This window comes from Schistocerca piceifrons, chromosome 2, assembly GCF_021461385.2.
Source record: "Schistocerca piceifrons isolate TAMUIC-IGC-003096 chromosome 2, iqSchPice1.1, whole genome shotgun sequence".
Taxonomy (NCBI): Eukaryota; Metazoa; Arthropoda; class Insecta; order Orthoptera; family Acrididae; genus Schistocerca; species Schistocerca piceifrons.
Genome location: NC_060139.1, coordinates 466,260,144 through 466,281,338, shown reverse-complemented (window position 1 = coordinate 466,281,338; position 21,195 = coordinate 466,260,144). Strand labels below are relative to the sequence as shown.

Genomic DNA, 21,195 nt, shown 5'->3' with positions numbered 1-21,195 from the left:
ATAGCATACACACCGGTCTTCGACATCAGTTTATAAACTGGAGCGACATTGTCTCCAGTGACAAAGATAATTATATGCTACAGTCCTCCTCGAGGCTCGGGTCACACAGCTAGAGTTGTAAGATGTACCCTCCGCTACACATTCCACAGTAGTTTGAACAGTATAGATGTAGGACTCACAGACCACCCGAATACGGTAAAGCGAATGGACAGACATCTATGAGAACCGAATATGAGGGCAACACTGAAGATTTTTACAAAATCTAAGAAGAATTAGATTTTAAAAAATTCGAAAGATTTTATTGTTTTTAAAAATATTTCCCTTTAACATCAGAACGTTTTTCCATTCGATGAAACCAATCCTGAAAGCAATGATGCCTCTCTTCCTGAAGTACTTCAGAAACCACATTTTTGTAATGTTTCACTGCTTCATATCATAAAAGTTATCCTATGCATTTTATCTTTAATTTTTGAAAACAAAAAAGTTCTCGGTCAGTGATGTATGGTGGAGAGTCCATGGTGCTGAACTTTAGGGCATCCAGATACCCAGTTGTTAGGTTTTGTTGAGTGCAATGACACATTGTCATGAGATTTGTTTTCCATTAACTTTTTCAATAATTTGCAATAAACAGACGTTTGAGTATCATTAAAAAAATGATGGCCCGCTTAAAGAAATTAACAGCAATCTCCATACCGTCACTGCAAATTCGTCGAACTTCTGCATAGATTCTGACCCACTGAGTTGATTGACTTTTCTTCTCAGGATTAGAACAATGAATACAAGATTCGTCTCCAGTTTTAAGCTACATCAGAAGTATCCAGTTCCTCTATACCAGTCAGTGCGTTGTTGTTTCTAAGTGGGTTCAGTTTATGTGGAATCCATCGACAACAAAATTTCCTCATATGTAGCTGTCGTGTTGATGTAAAATGTTTTGAATTTGACTCTTATCAAAGTCAAGTTTCTACCGAATAAATTCCTTTGATATCTGTCGATCTCTTTTGGGCATTGCCTGAACAGCTGCAATATTTGATCAGCAACTTCAGTTCCTGTGTGCCCTGCACAAAATTCATCACTAAGATAAACCCATTCTCTTTTGAATTCGCAGTATAAAATATAAATTGTTGCTTGAGAAGGAGCTTCTTCACAAAATGCATTTCCGAGTCGATCTTGACATTTTTTGGCGTTAATGACGATTAAGAACCGTAAAAAAACATAACCTGAAAATGTTTTTCGGTGCACATAAAGATCTTTAAATAATGATCATTAACAGACTATTAGAATATCTCGAAAAAATTACAAGGTAATCAACTCGCAAAACATTAAGAATTAGCTGTCGAATGTAAACGAAGAGTCAAGGCGCTCCAAACACCTTCAGCCTCATCCTCGTGTTTGCCGGTGGCTCTGATACTCTTGAGAAAAGAAATTCCACTCCTACGTGCATTCTCGAAGCAAAACATAAATGTGCACATAGGCAGATGTCAATCAAAGTACGCTTGGCTATCAGGACAGTGCATGAAGCCTGCTGTGACAAAACAGTGTCACATGATCTCTCTCAAAACTCTCTAAGTAGTATTGGTCGTATGTTAAGGCACAGCGTGGCAAAAGAAGGTCAGACATTTGCTGACAAGAGACTGAAACAGACAATAACAAATTGAAGCCCGAAGTGCTGAATTCTGTTTTGAAATGTTCCTTCACAAATTAAAATTAAGAAATGTTTCCAGTATTCAATTGCCGCACCACAGCAAACATTGGTGGTAAATAGAATGTAGTTAGGAATGTTCAAAAGAAAATAAAGTAGCCGTTACATAACTATGTCCCAGGCTTCAACGGAATATTACTCAAGTTATATACAGTGTTTGCAAGTGAGTTATGTCACGCTTTATGACAATTTCCCGCAGATCCTTGCAACGGGGAAATGTTCCATTGGCTGAAAAAGAAAACACAGATTACCCCCATTAACGGAATAACGCAGCATAAATTTACACAAAGTTACCGTTATAAACCACTCACCTCTATTTGTAGTAGAGTTCTACAACAAGTTCTGAATTCAAACATGAGGCCTATCTAAAACAGTGATATTCTGCGAGGCAACCAACATGATTCCGAAAACATCGACCTTGCGAACATAGCTCGCGCTCGTCATACGTGATATTCTAGGTACCATGGATATTTAGTCTGAAACAATTGGCGTCTGTAGACTTCGGACAAGCTTTTGATTTACTATTAACTCCACACCTGTTGTAGAAAATACTTTTGTGTGGGATGGTTAACCAGGCTTGCGACTGGACTGAGAGCTTCGTGACAGGCAGAACTGCAGCAAATTATTCCAGTTGCATTCCCTACAAACAGAAATGCAGATGGCATGATACACTTTAGTATAATAGTTACAGCAGAAGGACTGATTAAACGCCGTTATTAAGAAAAAATGTGCAAATGCAGTTGTGACTAACTAAATAGCGGAAAAAACAAGATCTCTCCACAAAACTGTGAACTCCGAAAGGCAACATGACTTGGAAGTTAATACGTCTAACGAGAAACGCGCATTAGAGCTTTAGAAAGCTATAACTTAACGGAACACACTGAATTCAGAGAATTATTCACATCGCTTTCTGACTACTGCTTTGTTGTGGTTCATCCAGTAATATCGACGATAACAGTCCTATCTGTAAGCGGTTTGTTTAATCAATACAACAGTACCGTGCAGATAGTCAATAAATTTACATTCAAGAGTGGACGAGGAACGGCATTCCTACCGCGGAAGGCTCGTTACAAGACATTAGGAAACCATCATCACGAAGCATTCGGAAATTACATAGTATACTGTTTCATATAAAGTAATGGGTTAAAGATATAAAAAGAAAAATTAGGCGGCAGTTAACTAAGGTGGACTTTTTAGAACATTCTGTCGATGAACTCTCTGCCAACCACTGAACAAATGCTCGTCGAGACACTGATTAAAAGGTCGGAGAAAAGTTCAGGAAAACCCTTAAAACAACCCCTCCCGCACTCCCCCCCCCCCCCCCCCCCCCAGCATCGAATGAAAAAATGGAGTTACGCAAAATCACTCATACAATCCATCTTGTAATACTGGATGGGGGAACGAAATTCAAAGGGTTTTGCCTTCCTATCATTTAGTATATTTCAGATGTCTTGCATAAAAACTGAAATTATAGAAGAAGATAATACGAGATCTAGACTCGACGGTATCTACTAGCCGCTGCTTCTCTGATAAGTCACACTTACATTGGAGCAAGGGCACGCAGATTACGAATGGTAATAACCAATCGGTTAAAGCCGACACTGGTATTTCAGCTCTCAGTAACGGGTATTTTTCGGTATACGTCTCGTCTCGACTCTAACAGGTGTTTTATTCATTTCTTTACTGATAACCGATAAAACACCGGAAATATCGCGACAGACAAACACATATAATAAAAATTGGTAGTGCATTGCTGAAACAATGTCTCTGTTGCCGCGTGTCGTGTTATTAGGTACACGTGTACATGCAGTGCACCTGGTCTATACAGCAGTTTCTCGCTTTCGTCGCGCCGACATCTGCAGTATTGCAAAATTGTGACAACAGTAATAAATTAAAAACCCAGCATTTCATTCATAGTACACAATAAGAATAGAAAGTGGCTGAACTTCTGCCGTGACTACGTAATACGCCTTTATGGGCTTGTAGTCCTTGAAAACGGGCAGACTAACACGAAGAAAAGAGTTCTTCAGCCTTAGTTTTCACACTTTAACACTGACTATTCATAATGTCCAAACAATGGTATGATCCCCAGTTACTAACTGATTTTTGTGCAGTGTTTCAAAAAATTAGAATCAGTAGGAGAATATTGGTGGTTTTTGTAGTATTCAACCACTTATCGCTTTTCGAGATGCGCAGCGAACGGGGGACGGACTAAGGTTTCTTTTATTTGCCTATTTAATATTTTTATTCTATGTATCTTGAATCTGAGAGAGTCAAAATTTTTCATTTTTTGTTCGATTTCGAGGTTTATCACAGGAAATAATAGGAATAAAAAAGCGAAAATCGGTTATCTTAGAAACTGGCTTTTTTGACCGGTTTCGGGTTAAACTGGCAAGGAAGAAAACGAATGTAACCCAAACCCGGTTGTTTCAGGCCACATGCAGCCCAACAATTATCAACAGGCTGTCACGGCGTTGATTCTTGTAACTAGTCTCACTGTTCGATGCTTTTACACACTTGTGCAACAACGCAGTCGCAGCGACAAGAGCGGCACGCCGGTCTGCAGGTAGACATAATTTAGTCGTCAATGGAATTTCCAGCGACTTCCTAAATAGTTCGTTCAGCTTTTTGTGACCAAGATAAGCGAAAATTTCTACATGGATTTGTGTGAACCTTACAATTATTGATCGAATTAACGTAAGAAAATTTTATAATCAATTTTTGCGCCGAACATTTTTTTCCTCTTCATAGACATTGTTGCTAAGATTCATTCTCCGTACTTGAAGAAGATCTAAAATTAATTTTAGAATGGATAAAGGCATACAAAGTAGGAAACAACGTTGTTGTAATTGTTGGTGTGGTTTGGAGCGCTCAACATCTAGCTCTCAAGCGCCATCAAATGTTATCATTGGACGCATGAGTTTAAAAAAATACTAATAAAATCTTTCTTATACATTGGCTGAAACAAAACTACGACACTCACGATAAAATAATTTTCAACGAAAGATGCAGTTATAAGACAAAACCTCAAAAATTGTGCTAACCAGTTACTAAAAAAGAGCAGGAACCAGCTTCTCTGAAAAAATTTAAAATCTGTGGATGCATGTATGGTTGATCACACATAAAGAGTCACGCTTACAAACTGTACCCATTCAAACACGCAACCTCAATGTTTAAAGATTTTATGTCACCCAAAAGATAAAATATTAAAAAATGAAATGATGAAATGAAACCTTTTGATGAAAATGCTTGGGAATGAATCAGTCACCCTTATGACAGTTAAAATCTACCCTCTAATATCTCAGGGAATGGTCGTGTAACCTCACAGGATTTCAAAATCACTACTACACTCGTCCAATCATCATTTAAAATACAGGACATGTTCATAGGCAGTTGTAGGGCTACCCTTGTGGCAGAAAACAAAATACTTACAAGTATAATGCGTCGTGGAGTCAGAGGTGCATTAGGGCCTACAAGCACTCCAAACGCGGCAGCTTCAGGGTAGCTGGAAGGAAAAACCTTTCTTTTTTTTGCACAGTCGCTGAATAATATCGTTCGCCTTATTTGCAAAACTGTTGCAGCCGTTCCACAAAGAGACACTACGAAAGTCTCCATTTTCAGAATTGCCAGCACTACATACACCGTTGAAACGAGAAGTAACCTGTCAGCAATCTATATTCACTAAATCTGTTGGAGATTCAGTAAATGCAACACAAATAAGTTTCGAAATATCTCCCGTTATAGAAAAAAGTTGCCGGCCATTTACGGACGGAAATTTTGTCAGTTATTATTTCGAGATAGGTGCTAAAAAGATTCGTCCGGAATTCTGTGCACAGGAGATTACCGTAACGTAGGCACTGACAAAGGGCTAATTAACATACTCTGTAATATTGTATTGGATGAGCGGCCAGTAAAATAGTGGGATATCACTCATATCATAGACATGGGCCTCCGCAGAAATGTTTCCAGGAGGGGCAAGATTCAAAACTTGCTAGTCTTGATGTAACTGATTCGATGAATCTGAATACCTGTACGCCTCGTGCACCAAGAACTAAATTTTACAGGAAGTACAGAAAACATACGGTACGTCAAAAGAGTGATGGTTATCTGTTTAGAATTATTAAAGTCGGTTACTTTGGTACCTAAATGTTAAGCATTTTTCAATAGCATATGCAAAGTACATGTTTTACTATTATTAACATTAATTTGGATGTCACTTGTTTGATTCGCCTACCTGAATTTATATCCTCATATGATTAAATTCAGGGTATCCAGCGAGCTATGAAATAAAACTAGAAAAAAATTCACAAAAAATTATTTATGGATGTTCCCATGATGTTAGGTTGAAACAGAAAAATAAAAACTGAAATAGTAAAAAAAATTTCTGGAAATTTGTGGTAAGGTCTTGTGGGACCAAACTGCTGAGGTCATCGGTCCCTAAGCTTACGCACTACTTAATCTAACTTATACTAACGTACGCTGAGGACAACACACACACACCCGTGCCCGAGGGAGGACTCGAACCTCCGACGGGGGGGGGAGCCGCGCGGGCCGTGACAAGGTCCCCTCAGACCGCGGTGCTACCCCGCGCGGCCTGAAATTGGAAAAAAGTCAGAATGATATCCTGCTGGAAGCCAACAACAATACTGCATTATTGTTTCTAGAAGTGGAGAAATAGTACATAAACTTTAAAAAGGTTTGCTCAACTCTGATGCCAAGTGCAACATTTTGTTTTCTTATAAAACTTCACATCTGTTCACATTATCGGATGTTTTGCATTACTTTCAAAATCTATATGTCTTTAGTGTCGGCTGGTACAATTGAAATGGAATAAAATGTATTTTGTAATCTACATTTTTTGTAGTTAGTTAGTGTGGCTCAGGGCCAATACATGACTACACTCCTGGAAATTGAAATAAGAACACCGTGAATTCATTGTCCCAGGAAGGGGAAACTTTATTGACACATTCCTGGGGTCAGATACATCACGTGATCACACTGACAGAACCACAGGCACATAGACACAGGCAACAGAGCATGCACAATGTCGGCACTAGTACAGTGTATATCCACCTTTCGCAGCAATGCAGGCTGCTATTCTCCCATGGAGACGATCGTAGAGATGCTGGATGTAGTCCTGTGGAACGGCTTGCCATGCCATTTCCACCTGGCGCCTCAGTTGGACCAGCGTTCGTGCTGGACGTGCAGACCGCGTGAGACGACGCTTCATCCAGTCCCAAACATGCTCAATGGGGGACAGATCCGGAGATCTTGCTGGCCAGGGTAGTTGACTTACACCTTCTAGAGCACGTTGGGTGGCACGGGATACATGCGGACGTGCATTGTCCTGTTGGAACAGCAAGTTCCCTTGCCGGTCTAGGAATGGTAGAACGATGGGTTCGATGACGGTTTGGATGTACCGTGCACTATTCAGTGTCCCCTCGACGATCACCAGTGGTGTACAGCCAGTGTAGGAGATCGCTCCCCACACCATGATGCCGGGTGTTGGCCCTGTGTGCCTCGGTCGTATGCAGTCCTGATTGTGGCGCTCACCTGCACGGCGCCAAACACGCATACGACCATCATTGGCACCAAGGCAGAAGCGACTCTCATCGCTGAAGACGACACGTCTCCATTCGTCCCTCCATTCACGCCTGTCGCGACACCACTGGAGGCGGGCTGCACGATGTTGGGGCGTGAGCGGAAGACGGCCTAACGGTGTGCGGGACCGTAGCCTAGCTTCATGGAGACGGTTGCGAATGGTCCTCGCCGATACTCCAGGAGCAACAGTGTCCCTAATTTGCTGGGAAGTGGCGGTGCGGTCCCCTACGGCACTGCGTAGGATCCTACGGTCTTGGCGTGCATCCGTGCGTCGCTGCGGTCCGGTCCCAGGTCGACGGGCACGTGCACCTTCCGCCGACCACTGGCGACAACATCGATGTACTGTGGAGACCTCACGCCCCACGTGTTGAGCAATTCGGCGGTACGTCCACCCGGCCTCCCGCATGCCCACTATACGCCCTCGCTCAAAGTCCGTCAACTGCACATACGGTTCACGTCCACGCTGTCGCGGCATGCTACCAGTGTTAAAGACCGCGAAGGAGCTCCGTATGCCACGGCAAACTGGCTGACACTGACGGCGGCGGTGCACAAATGCTGCGCAGCTAGCGCCATTCGACGGCCAACACCGCGGTTCCTGGTGTGTCCGCTGTGCCGTGCGTGTGATCATTGCTTGTACAGCCCTCTCGCAGTGTCCGGAGCAAGTATGGTGGGTCTGACACACCGGTGTCAATGTGTTCTTTTTTCCATTTCCAGGAGTGTATATGAAAGCGAGGAACCTCAAAAAATCATTCTCTGATTGGCCGGCAAAATCAGCTTTTAGTAGGCTAGGACTGCGCCAAGCTAAACCTTCTCTCTCGAGTTTGTCAAATTATTGTGCAGGCATACCAACTGTAACGCAAATCGCAGCTCTGTGCCTACATGTGGTGTTGATTTGCACCCATAGACGTAGAGCAATCCCAATTCTGGATACTTTTTCCCTCTCTTCTAGCGGAAAAGTCGAATTTTCTTTTTCGATTGACGTGTTTGGGTTTAAGTATAGATGTAGGCCTACTCACCTACAATATAGCATGGTTGTGTTCTTCAGAGTGTAAAACCTAATGCAGAATCAGCAAGCCATGAATTCTCTTTTTCCACAGAGAAATGGTAAACTGCTGTTGACCTGTCGTGATTCCATGCGTAAAAGGGCGAGGGCGTCCTAACGCTAATTAGAGACGAATGACTGGCATCATGTGTAGTTGTGTTTGTTGTGTTAGGAATCGGCTGTGGAATCTGTGCCCCAGGGGCTTTTTATCGGCTTTTCTGCAACGTGATAAAGGCAGTATGGGAAAGGGGCAGAAAAGATATTGTTTCGGCACAGGATGTATAAAAGCTCGTATCCATCTTAACTGCAGATCAGCGCTGAAAACGCAGCCGCGCCAAGGAACTGGCATAATGTCCTGCGGACAGTGAGACAACAAAGAAAGACCGAAATAAATTGTAATTTCTAAAGATGCAGCATTTCCCTTCGAGATCAACAACGCTAAATCTGCAGTTTAGTGGAGTTACTTTTACCATGTGTGAACACTAACGTATGAGCTAGCCACTAGTATAAATTAAGCGCCGTATATCTATTCCTCTGAGTACTAGATTCCAATAGGAATCCATAGGAATGTCATTACTTTTGCAGTCTTGTTCGAAGAGAAGCCAACCATTGACAATAGTTATATCGATGAAGTGAAAGAAAAATCTCAAATAAAATTTCCTAGGCCTTAGCTGATGAGACCATCTAGAAGGTCTACTCACTCCATGATTTTTTTTATGAGTTCTAGGACAAGTGACATCAGTCTCCTGCTCATCTTTTTGGTCAAAACATCGTACAATGGTGAGAGGGAGAGCAGATTAAAAAGTTCACGCAAGAGATACTCCTCTGTTATCCAACCATTTTACAGCCCTAATATTTACCCCATCAACTGCTGGCATAATCCGTATCACTTCAGGCAGGGGGGTTACCTTCATAGTCTCGGATGTTATTGAATTTAGCATATGTTAAAATTCAGTAGTAAGCAAGAAATTGTATTTTTTGTTTTCTCCAAAAAATTCTTGCCCCAAGATACAGGCCTCCAAAGATGACACCGCTAACACCATTTTGTAGATGCGAATTTCGGAATTTTTTTAAAAAATGCTATACCTCTGGAACAGTTCTAGATATTTTGTTAGAAGTTTTTATTTGAAAGATAATTGCTTTATGATTACAATGGTATCCTTTGTTTGGACATATCCGTCAAAGTTCTTGTACTGTCGCCTTTTGGATTCTTTTTATAATTTACAGATTCTTTTTTTTTTTCAAAAATGCCAATCCAGGAAAGTTAGATTTCTTTTCTGTTGATTAATGCCATGTAGTCCTATATTCCCTCAAAAGGAGAGCTCGCACTTTTAAGTCAGACAGGTTTTATTTTAAAAAATAATTTTATTTTTTTTTTAACTTTCAAGGGTAATGTATGTCTTCACTGAAGTTGTTTCTTACTAATTTCCTTGATACAATGTTTATTTCTATTGTCTTTGTTGCTGTTATTTCTTATTGATTTCTTTGTTGCAGTTATTTCTTTTCACTTTCATTATTGCAGATATTTCTTACACTTAGTTGTAGTTTCTTGTCAATTTCTTTGTCATGGTTGTTCATTGCAGTTTTCTGTATTGTAGTTGTTCAGTGCTAATTTGCTTACTGAAGAGACTTCTCAGAAGTCTGAGACCATCCAGTGAATTCTGTGTTTTCGTGAGGAATTTGCCAGTTAACACAGCTGCAGTGTGTTTTGTGAAATGACTGTTTGAAATGTCTTCTGAATGAGGCCACAGGAGAGTGAAGTGTGCTCACTATTTGCATATCCAGAAAAGAGTGATACATAAGACAAACAAAAAAAACAGCCTTTGTTTAGGTTGGGAATAAGTGTTCTCATTTGAAGACTGTGTTTGAAAGTGAAGATGTTTCCAGTGACGACTTTTTGTATTCTAAATGTTTTGACAGAATAACAACAATGATAATATCAGAACAAGGTGAAGTGTCCCATTGTGCAGATGATGCAGATTTTGAGTCAATAGGGGAAGAATTAAATACCCTGAATCAGTCAGCTACAGAGGTTGGTGTTAGTCCTGATAAGAAACTGTGGTCAGTGCAGTCGAGTCTTAAGCTCTATGTATCAGGAAAGTGCAGAGAAATTACTAAAGCTATGGATAAATACACTACAGCAAAACTGACCACACTCTTCAAAGTAGAAATTTCAAATGAACCAAAACACTCTTGCACCTTTTGCCAAGAATTTTTCACAAATATAAATTCAACTGCTGAATATTGTGCATCCTATGGTGAAAAGGTGCAAGTTTTAACTATTATTCCAGAGACATTTTCAAAGAAAACAATTCTGAAACATGTTCCATCAGTATCAAAGTACATGGTAGACAAATCAAGAAATGTGAGGTCTGTAAAAGAAGTCTTTGGAAGACCAGATCCCTATTATGGTCATCCTGTACAACAAGCAGCTCAAGTTCAAATAGTGTAGTCATTTTATCTGGAAGATAAATGGGACTGCTCTCACCAGAGTGCCAACAAAAAAGACACTTCAACTGTAACAGTTGAAGGTCAAGAAGTTGTGAAAATGATGAGGTACATGATTCGCAGTATTAAATAAACTTTTGCAATTTATAAGAGCAACTATACAACTTCACATATTGGAAGATCAAAATTTTATGCACTATGACCTATGTGGGTAGTTCCACACCCACCTAGAGATGTCTGTTTATGTGTGTAATGCATGAATTTTGAACTTTGTGTGGTAACTTTGAAGAACTTACTGAAGGATGTGACATATGACACCTCGGTTGGGCTTTGAAGTCATTAGTAGTCTGTAACGTAAAGCGAGGGACTTGTTTGTTTCAAGAACGTGGAGACTGCACTGGAAAGGGAGAATTGTCTTTACAGACACTAGGCCTGGAAGACATATGAGATAGGTAACCCTGCAGAAATTACATATGCAACATGGGAGGAAAATAAACTAATTAAGAAAATTGTTGCCTGCAATAACAACACTTTGCAGGAGTGAAAGGGTGTGTACAGGCTGAAGAGCTATGTTTAGTGCTTCACTCTGATTTTGCTGAGACCTGGTCTGTAATTCTCACACAAGAAGTACAAGGGTATCATTGGAGTAATGACCAGGTTTCAATTTTTTACAGGAGCGACATATTTTCAAAACAAGGCCACAAGTGTTGCAGTTATAAGTGATGACAAAGGACATGACTCAGCACATGCTTTGCTAACAATGCAGAAAATTTTTGAACTGCAAACAGGGGCAGAGAAAATCATAATTATTTCTGATGGTACTCCTAGTCATTTTAAAAATCATTACCAGCTGTTTGAATTGAGTAAGTTGGTTGTGCCAACTGACTGGGTATACAGTGCTATTGGTCATGGGAAGCGGCCTTATGATGGTGTAGGAGGCATGCTGAAGCACCATGCCACAACACATAATCTTGCCAGACCAAATACAGCTGTGATTCAGAATACTGAGGATTTTATGACAGTTTTGAAATCTTACACATCCACAGCCCTCATTCTTTTGCCAAAAGAGGAAATCGAAGAATTCCAAGAACAGATAAAAGAAGAATTGTCCAAACAAACTACTCCTATGAAAGGAAATCAGAAGACACATTTTTGGACTCAAAGTGATGGGCAAACTCATACTGCACATACTTTAAAGAGCAAGAAAGAATAAATTTCGTTCATTCAGCCAACACCTCAGAGGCAGCAGGATAATATTCAGATTTACAACCTGAGAAGGGGGATGTTTGTGACATCTGTGTATGACTGGACTGGTGGACTGCAGAGATTATAGACGCCATTTATGAGTTAAACGATATTGTAGTGAACTTTGTGCTACCACATGGACCAGCTGCTGGATACAAGTTTCCAGCTGAAGGACTGCAACAATGTCATCAGTGTTCACTTACTGTTCACAATGTTTGGAAGATTGTAAGTGCTCAAGTTCCTATTGGTTCAATGGGAAAGCATCACTCTTCAAAGGAAGACACTGAAGTAGTGGAACACATTTTTAGTTCATTGACTGGCTGATTTCAATACAAAACAGAGAGCATAGAAGTTATATAAATTGAAACCTTTAAGTCTTTGGATCTTTCACATACACTTTGGAACCATTTAAAATGCGTGAGAAATGAGTCTCTTACTCATCTTTCAAAACTAAAATTATCTTAAATAAGGCTAGGTTTTGATTTTTATTAGCCTGTTATGCGATAATGTGGTAATAAAACAGGTTTTATGTAGGCCTATGGCAAAAATTTCAGTTGTTCAACCAAAAAGTGGAAGCTCTCCTTTTCAGGGAATGTAGAACTATATGGTACTAATCAACAGAAAAAAACTCAAAATTTTATCGAGTGGTATTTTTGAAAAACAATTTTTTTGCATAAATTATAAAAAAAGTTCAGAACACTCTAGTAAAAGAACTTAGACAGGTAAGTCCAAATGGGAGATTTCTTTGCAGTCATAAAGAAATTATCTTTCAAATAAAAAAAACCAGCAAAATATCTAGAACTGTTCCAGAGATACAGCATTTTAAAAAAATTTCCAAAATTCGTATCTTCAAAATGGTATGTGCAGTGTCATCTTTAGAGGGCTGTATCTTGGAGCAGAAATTTTTTTGGAGAAAACAAAAAAATATGTGTTACACTTATTTAGTCCTTCATTTTAACATATACTAAATTCAATAACGTCTGAGGCTATGAAGGTAAAATTTTTTCCTAGCCTGTCTGAATTGATATGGACTATGCCTGCTGTTTCTTCTTCCTCTTAAGAACCACACCCTCAATTTTTCATCTCTTTATCAGATGAAGACTGTAAGATTGGGAATCATTGTAGTTGAATGTTTCCTAGGGATTGGAAACCAGTATTTGACAGAGTCATTAACAAAGCTGGTGATACGTACCAATTGTCAAAGTAAATTTAGATTTTGTTTTCATTGTGAGATAAAACAAAATAAGAGCTAGCTCTAGTGTTAGGAAGGATTGGTTCAGGTAGTACACAACCTGTATAGATCTCAAAATTGTGAAGTAGGTCCATGGTGCCACAAAGGAAAACAATTTATATCCCCAATGATGGGGTTTCATTGGATTGTTCTTGTTTAGAGAAGACGAGCTTTGAAAAGCACAATATGCTCATCAACACAGAGCATTGATTCCGCAACGGGAATTTATTTAAACTCACTTTGAAGAGCATTAACTATTGTGTGGATCTTATAAAGTCTACCTCTGTTGGGGTCATTCTGTGAAGGCATGTGATTGTTGTCACAGAAGTGTAAATTCGACTTCAATTCCTCCCATCTGTTATACGCCATAACATTTGCTCCCTTCTCAACTTGGATGTTTCCATTCTAGTACGTCCTACTGCCAGGTAGACCATAATTGCTCATATAGATACATATGCCATAAACTGCTCTGTTTCCTTCTCTGAGATATTCAGAGGCTTGTTCAGATTTTATTAGTCACTGTACAAGTTTGACTGAGTGGCAATTAAATTGAAAAAAAAAAAAAAAAGAAGAAGAAACTTTTAAAGTAGTCAATTGGAGACTGAAGTATATGATCATTACCTGAATCCAACAGTGATTTTTTATGTGGCTAGAGCTGTAGAATCTGTAGGGCCACTCTCTTCACCTTCATCTGTGCCGTCATTGGAGCATGCTTCATTGTTTCCCAAAACGAAATAAATTCACTGCTACCTTGTTTTATTCAAACATCACACATTTATAATGACTGTTATATAAGATATAGCCCCAGTCATTTCATCTTTGATGATATTAGGTAACAAGTTATTATAACTTTACTGTAAATGTCCAACTATCATAGTTTAATTTAGGTAAATTACATTGTAGAAATAAAAAGCAGAATTCAGTTATCACCAAATAAGGATATTTTGTTCCTTCTGTCGTGGTCAAGGGTGTAATCTGGGTTGCCATCCGAGTTATCCACCAAACTACCTTCACTCTCATCAGGAGGTACAAATGGTGTTGCATTGTGATGTCTTCTTAGTCAACAAAGTGACATCTGAAAAGAGTAAACTTCATTGTCCAAATTGCATGAAGTAATTCTTCAATGCGAAATGTGCCAGTTTTGGCACAGACCAAAAAGCAGTAGTTTTTCAGTATATGTCCACTGTGACAAATTTGGCACAAACCCAAAAAACCTTATAGAATGTAAACTAAGCATGTTTTGCAAATTGAAACTACCGTAATGAACTTTAAATAGACTGCATAAACAACATAATATTTTACAAAAAGCACTTACCTTAATTTTTGTTTTTACAGCCATAAAAATTGAGGTTATGAGCAGCACATGTTTATCTCAGATGATGGAACTGCTCACTGACTGTAGTTCACTAAACTGCCACCAGGCAACAGCACAATACGGTAGATGGTTGAAAATAGTTCCAGGTATGGCTCAATGGGCCAGTAAATTGTTGCTTTAAAATTTAACATTAAATACCTGTGTAAAGTGGTTATGTGCCAAACATGGCACACTGGGCAATAAGATGTTAAAGATTACTGTAAGGTACATAGAAGATTTTGTTACAAGCGATAGGTGCCAACCTTGCAACGAAAATTTAATTTATGTGTTTTTGTAGGTGAGGTAACAAAGGAACAAGGTCAGGGTACGAATCTTATTTTATCTTCATTTTTAAATGGTCTGAGTTGTTCTTATTTTTGCATGGAGGTACAATAAAGGGAGACAGTGCTACAGACTTATACAGGATCTAACCATTCAGTACACTTGCCCTATGACTCTAACAATGTCGTACGTTGCTTTTAAGCAGGTGCCACCACGAGATGCCTCAAAACATAATACTCTGATTCATGAACAATGGCAGCTTTTACCTTACCCGCTGGTGGTTGAATACCAAATGCTTTTACCATTTAACCAAAAAACTGCAGCTTACAGAACTGAATCTGTTCTTAATTTTTGTGACTTCGCTGATTCTGGTGACAAAATTATTCTAGCTGGAAAAAATTAATTTCACAATTTTACTGTATGGTACAAAAGTAAGATGGGTCACTGTTAAATCAAGTAGTGGTATATTTAATGTACGGTATTGTATTGCTTTGAAGCAAACTTTTAGTTAATATCTGTAGATTTCTTGAAGGCAGGACATTTAAGCAAGCTATAAAATATTCATTAATATCGATATTTAGGCAAGAGGCATAAATACTGAGAGACAAAGTATTTAGGCTTATTGTTTAGTGCCTGTAAGAGAACAACTTCATTATTATGGGCTATGCAAAACACTTATTTCTCTCTTAGGAAATTAACTGAATATTTATTGCCACGTTATTTGTTCAAAATGTGTTGAATCAGGGCTCCATATTTCTGGATCAACAGAAGTCTGCCATTCTCATGTTTTGTTCCCGGCCGATGCGAACATTAACGATTTAATCATACAGTACTCGTGTTTACTGTGGCTGTTACGAACTCATTGTCATGCAGTGCTATGCCAAACCAGTAAGCATATTTATGGTGCCAGCACTGTGAGACAAAAGCATGTCTTATTCTCCTGACCCAGCCTCCCTCCCCCCCCCCCCCACCCCGCCCCTCATCTGACAATGTGCTGGGAGTCAGTGGATAGAGCCTACTTTCTCTGCTCGACACAGTCCCTTGAGAATTTGTTCAGGATGTTGTCAGCGATCTGCATGAGTGGCACCACACCTTCCTATTGAGCATTTATGATATCTTACTCATGGAAAATGATTAAGGAATCACACTGTATGTTTAACAGCAGTGAAAGTTTAAAACAAAAATGAAATAAAGTTTCATCAGCTGTTTTGCCACCGGTCTCTGTTAATGTTTATTAGTACCATAGGCCCTGATACTCATCTCAGCAGAAGCCAAGTACCGGCAATACATCGGCAGTAGAAAAGCACTTCTGGTCCTCCTAATCATAAATTTTTAAAGAAATGACACACATACAGCCTTTGTAAATTTCAAATAATAATTTGTCTGTTTCCTGCGACTCTTATAGGTAACTGGGACAAATTAGAAGCACTTTTCACTACCACAACAATTATAACAATACAAACCATCATGTGCTTGTAAAATTTGGCCGCAAGCCATGTCGTAGTGTTCTTAGTTGTTTACATTATTCTGTGGAATTGGGCACATTTTTTATTTACATTTGTAGTTTTGTTGGCATTGCACACTTTCAGTGTATGCTCTTCCCAACATCTCAAAAATTTGTTAACACGATTACTATAGAAGTTTATGTCATTACACTTTTTTACATCAGAAATTAAAATGCACCCACCAGCTGGTGATGCACAAAGAGATTGTGTCATTGTTGTGTTACCATGTGTTCAACACTTCTGTTGGGTTCAATTACTTGTATTTAATAACTTTATCACAATGTATCCGTAGCCAGTGTGAAATAGGTGGCACATCTGTTGTATGCTGACCAAAAAGAAATGCGAGAACCATTGTGTCAGCTGTGTGAGGATTGTTTTAAATAGAATCCAACTGATTTTGCTCAGTGATATGTTTCTTTGGAGAACATTGTGTTACAATAGTTAGTGGGAGCTAGTGCAACAGCACCAAAAAAAACAAAGGCTATTTAAACTACTGGAAAGGTTACAGCTTTCTTCTTATTAATTGCTTTGCTAATGGTAAATACCTGGAAAATACCACACTAGTCTTCTATGCCAATTAAACTACTAAAAAACTGACTTGCTTGGTTTTTGTTGGTCTGCTCTTTATCCAAACACTTTTGAGCATGGGAAATGGCTATGTACAGTTGTGGACAAAACGAGCGAGACTCCTCGCCTTTTTGTTATGCTGATCCACACAGCTTTAAAGTCTGCTACACAGCATAACGGGCAAGGCGACGAAGTGCTACCAACATACTATGCAAGTTCGCTTTGCACTGGAGAAACTCGCGCTTCGAAGACGCCACAGCATCGTTTGCCACCACTTCGTAGGAAACGAAATACCTCAAGTATAAGCCAATGTGTTTTATTCGCATATCTGTGAATGTGACTTGGACCTAAAGTGTGGTTATGTATAGTATGTATGCTCAAATTGCGAATCTAACATCATAAATAAAGACAAGGGGAAATGAATTAGGTGTCCTTACTCTTCCGTAACATCAAAGATATTGTAGTTATTCTATCTTAAATGAACTGCGCAGAAAATCATTCACCAGAAGTGAATAACTTTTTACCAACACCAGATGATATAAACAGCTTGCCTGCGCGGGTTAGCCCTGTGTTCAACGTCGTCATATCGCAGACCGCACCGCTGCTTGCGCCGTCAGTTCGAATCCTTCCCCGGGCATGGAGGTTGAAGTAGTTCTAGATTTAGGGGACTGAAGACCTAAGCAGTTTGGTCGCATAGTACTTAGAGTCATTTTTTGACCTTTCGCGTAAATTATCTTCACATAAACAGTCGCATCTTTAGATTGCGTTGACATAGCTCACTTTTTTACACCACCAAGGTACCGTATACCGCAGGAAGTGCGATACATTTCCGCTTATTACATCCGCCCGTACTCGAGGTAAACGGGTTTTATGGGTTGCGTAGACAGATATACGGTCAAGAAACTGAGACTAGTAGGGTTTCATTTTTACCTATTTACGTGACGAAATCCTAACGACAAAATTAGCTACCACAGTTACTGAAGATGAGGGCCGCATAATAATTTCCCCTACTCTTTATTCGAAATGTTCCAGTTGCAGTCGATACATCAGCTTATTAATCGTTGCTACGCTTTCGATCCAAATGACGTTTACAGGAATGCAAATAAAATCCATTTGCCTATACACGTGGTAATTAAGATCCCACTATTAATGCCACCGTGTTTTAGATGTGTGAGCATTTCCATTGCTAGCTACCTTAAGGAACACTTCGGCTAATTAAAGTTTTCTGGCTGTGGCACGTCTAATGGAGAATTCGAAATATTGTAGAATACGTTTATTTCCTGGGGTGGTGCAGAATTATCGTACTAAATTTACTGGCTAATAACGGTTTTTTGTTATTTTGATAAACATCCCAAATGATTGTCACATAAGCGGTGACATAAAGGTAGACAATTCATGTTTTTGAGTCCAGAAAGCTCTATGCAACAGAAACTGCAGATCATTTTGCCATTTTCATTGCGAAATTGCAGGCTTATTCATGTCTGGGGTAATAATAGAGGGCTGTTTGCCTGGGTTGTCTGCTAGCGTAGTGAAAGGCATATGCTGCTGCAAGTGAGCTCTGGTTTGTTTTCGGTTCTAATCTCGATGGAGGTAGATAGACTCAGTAAAGGAATTTTAAGAAATTCTCGCGCCCCGAATACGTTTTATTGCCACCTATATTCTATACCGGCGCCCTGTGGATGTCGATATGAAACTCTTATAGAATTTCATGCTTGTTACTGCCTACTTTTTCCGCTTCTGTCAATAACTGAAATGATTTAAGTGTGGCACTGAATGATTTTTAACTGAATTTCGTTATAAATCTTCATGCATTGCTATATTTGCACACTTTCATGGTAGGTCAGCAACGGTAATCCAGTATGACTGGTCTGAATATTGACACAGACCATTTCGCGGCTGAATGCGCATAATATTTTGCTAATTCGTATCGGTATGGGGTACTTTGTCTTACTAAACCAGTTATGTCATCTCGATAAGCTGAAAGTCACTTTTAATAGTACAGTTCTTACTAATTAGCGTTTCTTCTTTCATTTATATCTTATATTTAGGTGTTGTGGTTAACACACTAATCAGCATTAATATAGTCTTACACATGATTGAAAACAGTCTGACAAATTTCGGATAGTTTTTCAATTTTACGCCTGTGCATAGTATGTTGGTAGCAATTCGTCACCTTGCCTGTTATGCTGTGTAGCAGACTTTAAAGCTGTGTGGATCAGCATAACGAAAAGGCGAGGGGTCTTGCTCGTTTTGTCCACGACTGTACATTTATATGTGTGACCTGCTTCATCAGTGCATGGATGGGACAGTATGCTTCCATACACTCTTGAGCCTAGCAGTATTTCTTGCAGAGGCATTTCAACCTTAGTCAAGATGGTTTGTCAGTACAGGAAATTGTTGTCTGATCTGACATACTCCACAGTGAAGCCCATCTGAACATTCACTCACTGCACAAAATATTGAAGTTCTACCTCCTGCAGTCAACAACACCAGTTAATCACAACTATCGATAAAGTATTGATTGTTACTCCTAGGAGAAAGCAACAAAACTGCACTAAGGTGGCAAAAGTCATGGGATACCTCTTAATATTGTGTAGGACTTCCTTTTGCCTGGCATTGTACAGCAGCTCGATGTGGCATAGACTCAATAAGTTGTTGGAATTCCCATGCAGAACTATGAGCTCTGAGCGCTATGAGACTTAACTTCTGGGGTCATCAGTCCCCTAGAACTTAGAAGTACTTAAACCTAAGGACATCACACACATCCATGCCCAAGGCAGGATTCGAACCTGTGACCTTAGCGGTCCCACGGTTCCAGACTGAAGTGCCTAGAACCGTTCGGCCACTCCGGCCGGCGAACTACATGCTTTTGCTGCCTATTTAGCCATCAATATTTGCCAAAGTGTTGTCAATGCAGAATGTTGTGCATGAACTGACCTCTCAATTATGTTCCATTAATGTTCAACGGGATTCATGTTAGGGGATCTGGGTGGCCAAATCATTCATTCAAATGGTCCAGAATGTTCTTCAACAAATCACGAATTACTGTGGTCCAGTGACATGACATCATCCTTTGGGAATATGAAGTCCATCAATGACTACAAATGGTCTCCAAGAAGCTAAACATAACCATTTCCAGTCAGAGGACCCAGTCCATTCTACATAAACACAGTCCATTCCACGGCCCACACCATATTGAGCCACTTCCAGCTTGCACAGTGCCTTCTTGACAACTTGCATCCCTGGCTTCATCATTTGAATCCTACCATCAGCTCTTACCAACCGAAATTGGGACTCTTCTGAACAGGCCACAGTTTTCCAGTCACCTAGGATCCAAATGATATGATCAAGAGCCCAGGAGAGGCACTGCAGGCAATGTCATGATGACAGCAAAGGAATTCGCGTCAGTTGTCTGCTGCCATAGCCCATTAATGCCAAACTCCATCACACTGTCCTAACAGATATCTTCATTGTATGTCTCACTCTGATTTCTGCAGTTATTTCACACAGTGTTGCTTGTCTCTTAACACTGACAACTCTATGTAAACGCTGCTGCTCTCAGTCATTAAGTAAAGGCCATTGGCCAATGTGTTTTCTGTGGTGAGAGGTAATGCCTGAACTTTGGCATTCTTGACACACTCTTGACACTGTGGATCTCACAGTATTGAGTTACCTAATGATTTCCAAAATGGGATGTCCCAATCATCTATCTCCAACTGCCATTCCACATTCATAGTCCTCTAATTCCTGCCATGCTTATAGCCATAATCATGACGGAAACCTTTTCACATGAGTCATCTGAGTACAAATGACAGCTTCATCAATGCACTGCCTGTTTATGCCTTGTGTACATGATACTGCCACACATGTACATATGCATACCACTATCACACGACTTCCATATCTCAGTGTACACACTGCCTTTCTCATAACATCTGGGAATCAATGTGGCATCTGGGCCTCTATTGCAAACAGCAGTCAAGCCCCCAGCATCATAGTGAGGAAAGGGAACACCTGGAATGGAACCTGCATCAGTGGCATGAAATTTTCTTCAACTAGTACATGTTTTGTCTGAAGCACAGTCATCATCAAGGAAGAGTGTGGAGGCAACCACATACTAGTGCACATCTCAGGCATACAGTCTCACAGGCTCAGTAGGATAGTAGGTCAGTGATGTTTTGGGCCCATATTGTGTACTAATGTCAGACATTTTTTGTCACA

General features: G+C 39.8%; 1 protein-coding gene and 1 long non-coding RNA gene across 2 annotated transcripts in view; one reads left to right on the top strand and one right to left on the bottom strand.

The window, feature by feature from the left end:
* LOC124777713 (mucin-2-like) overlaps positions 1-21,195 on the top strand; it is a 107,634-nt gene that overhangs the window by 15,683 nt on the left and 70,756 nt on the right. The gene's annotated exons all lie outside the window — the stretch shown is intronic.
* On the bottom strand, positions 14,007-14,652 carry LOC124777714. Its single transcript, XR_007015772.1, has 2 exons — positions 14,582-14,652; positions 14,007-14,341 (listed from the first exon to the last, which is right to left on the bottom strand). It is a non-coding gene; the product is annotated as an uncharacterized LOC124777714 (long non-coding RNA).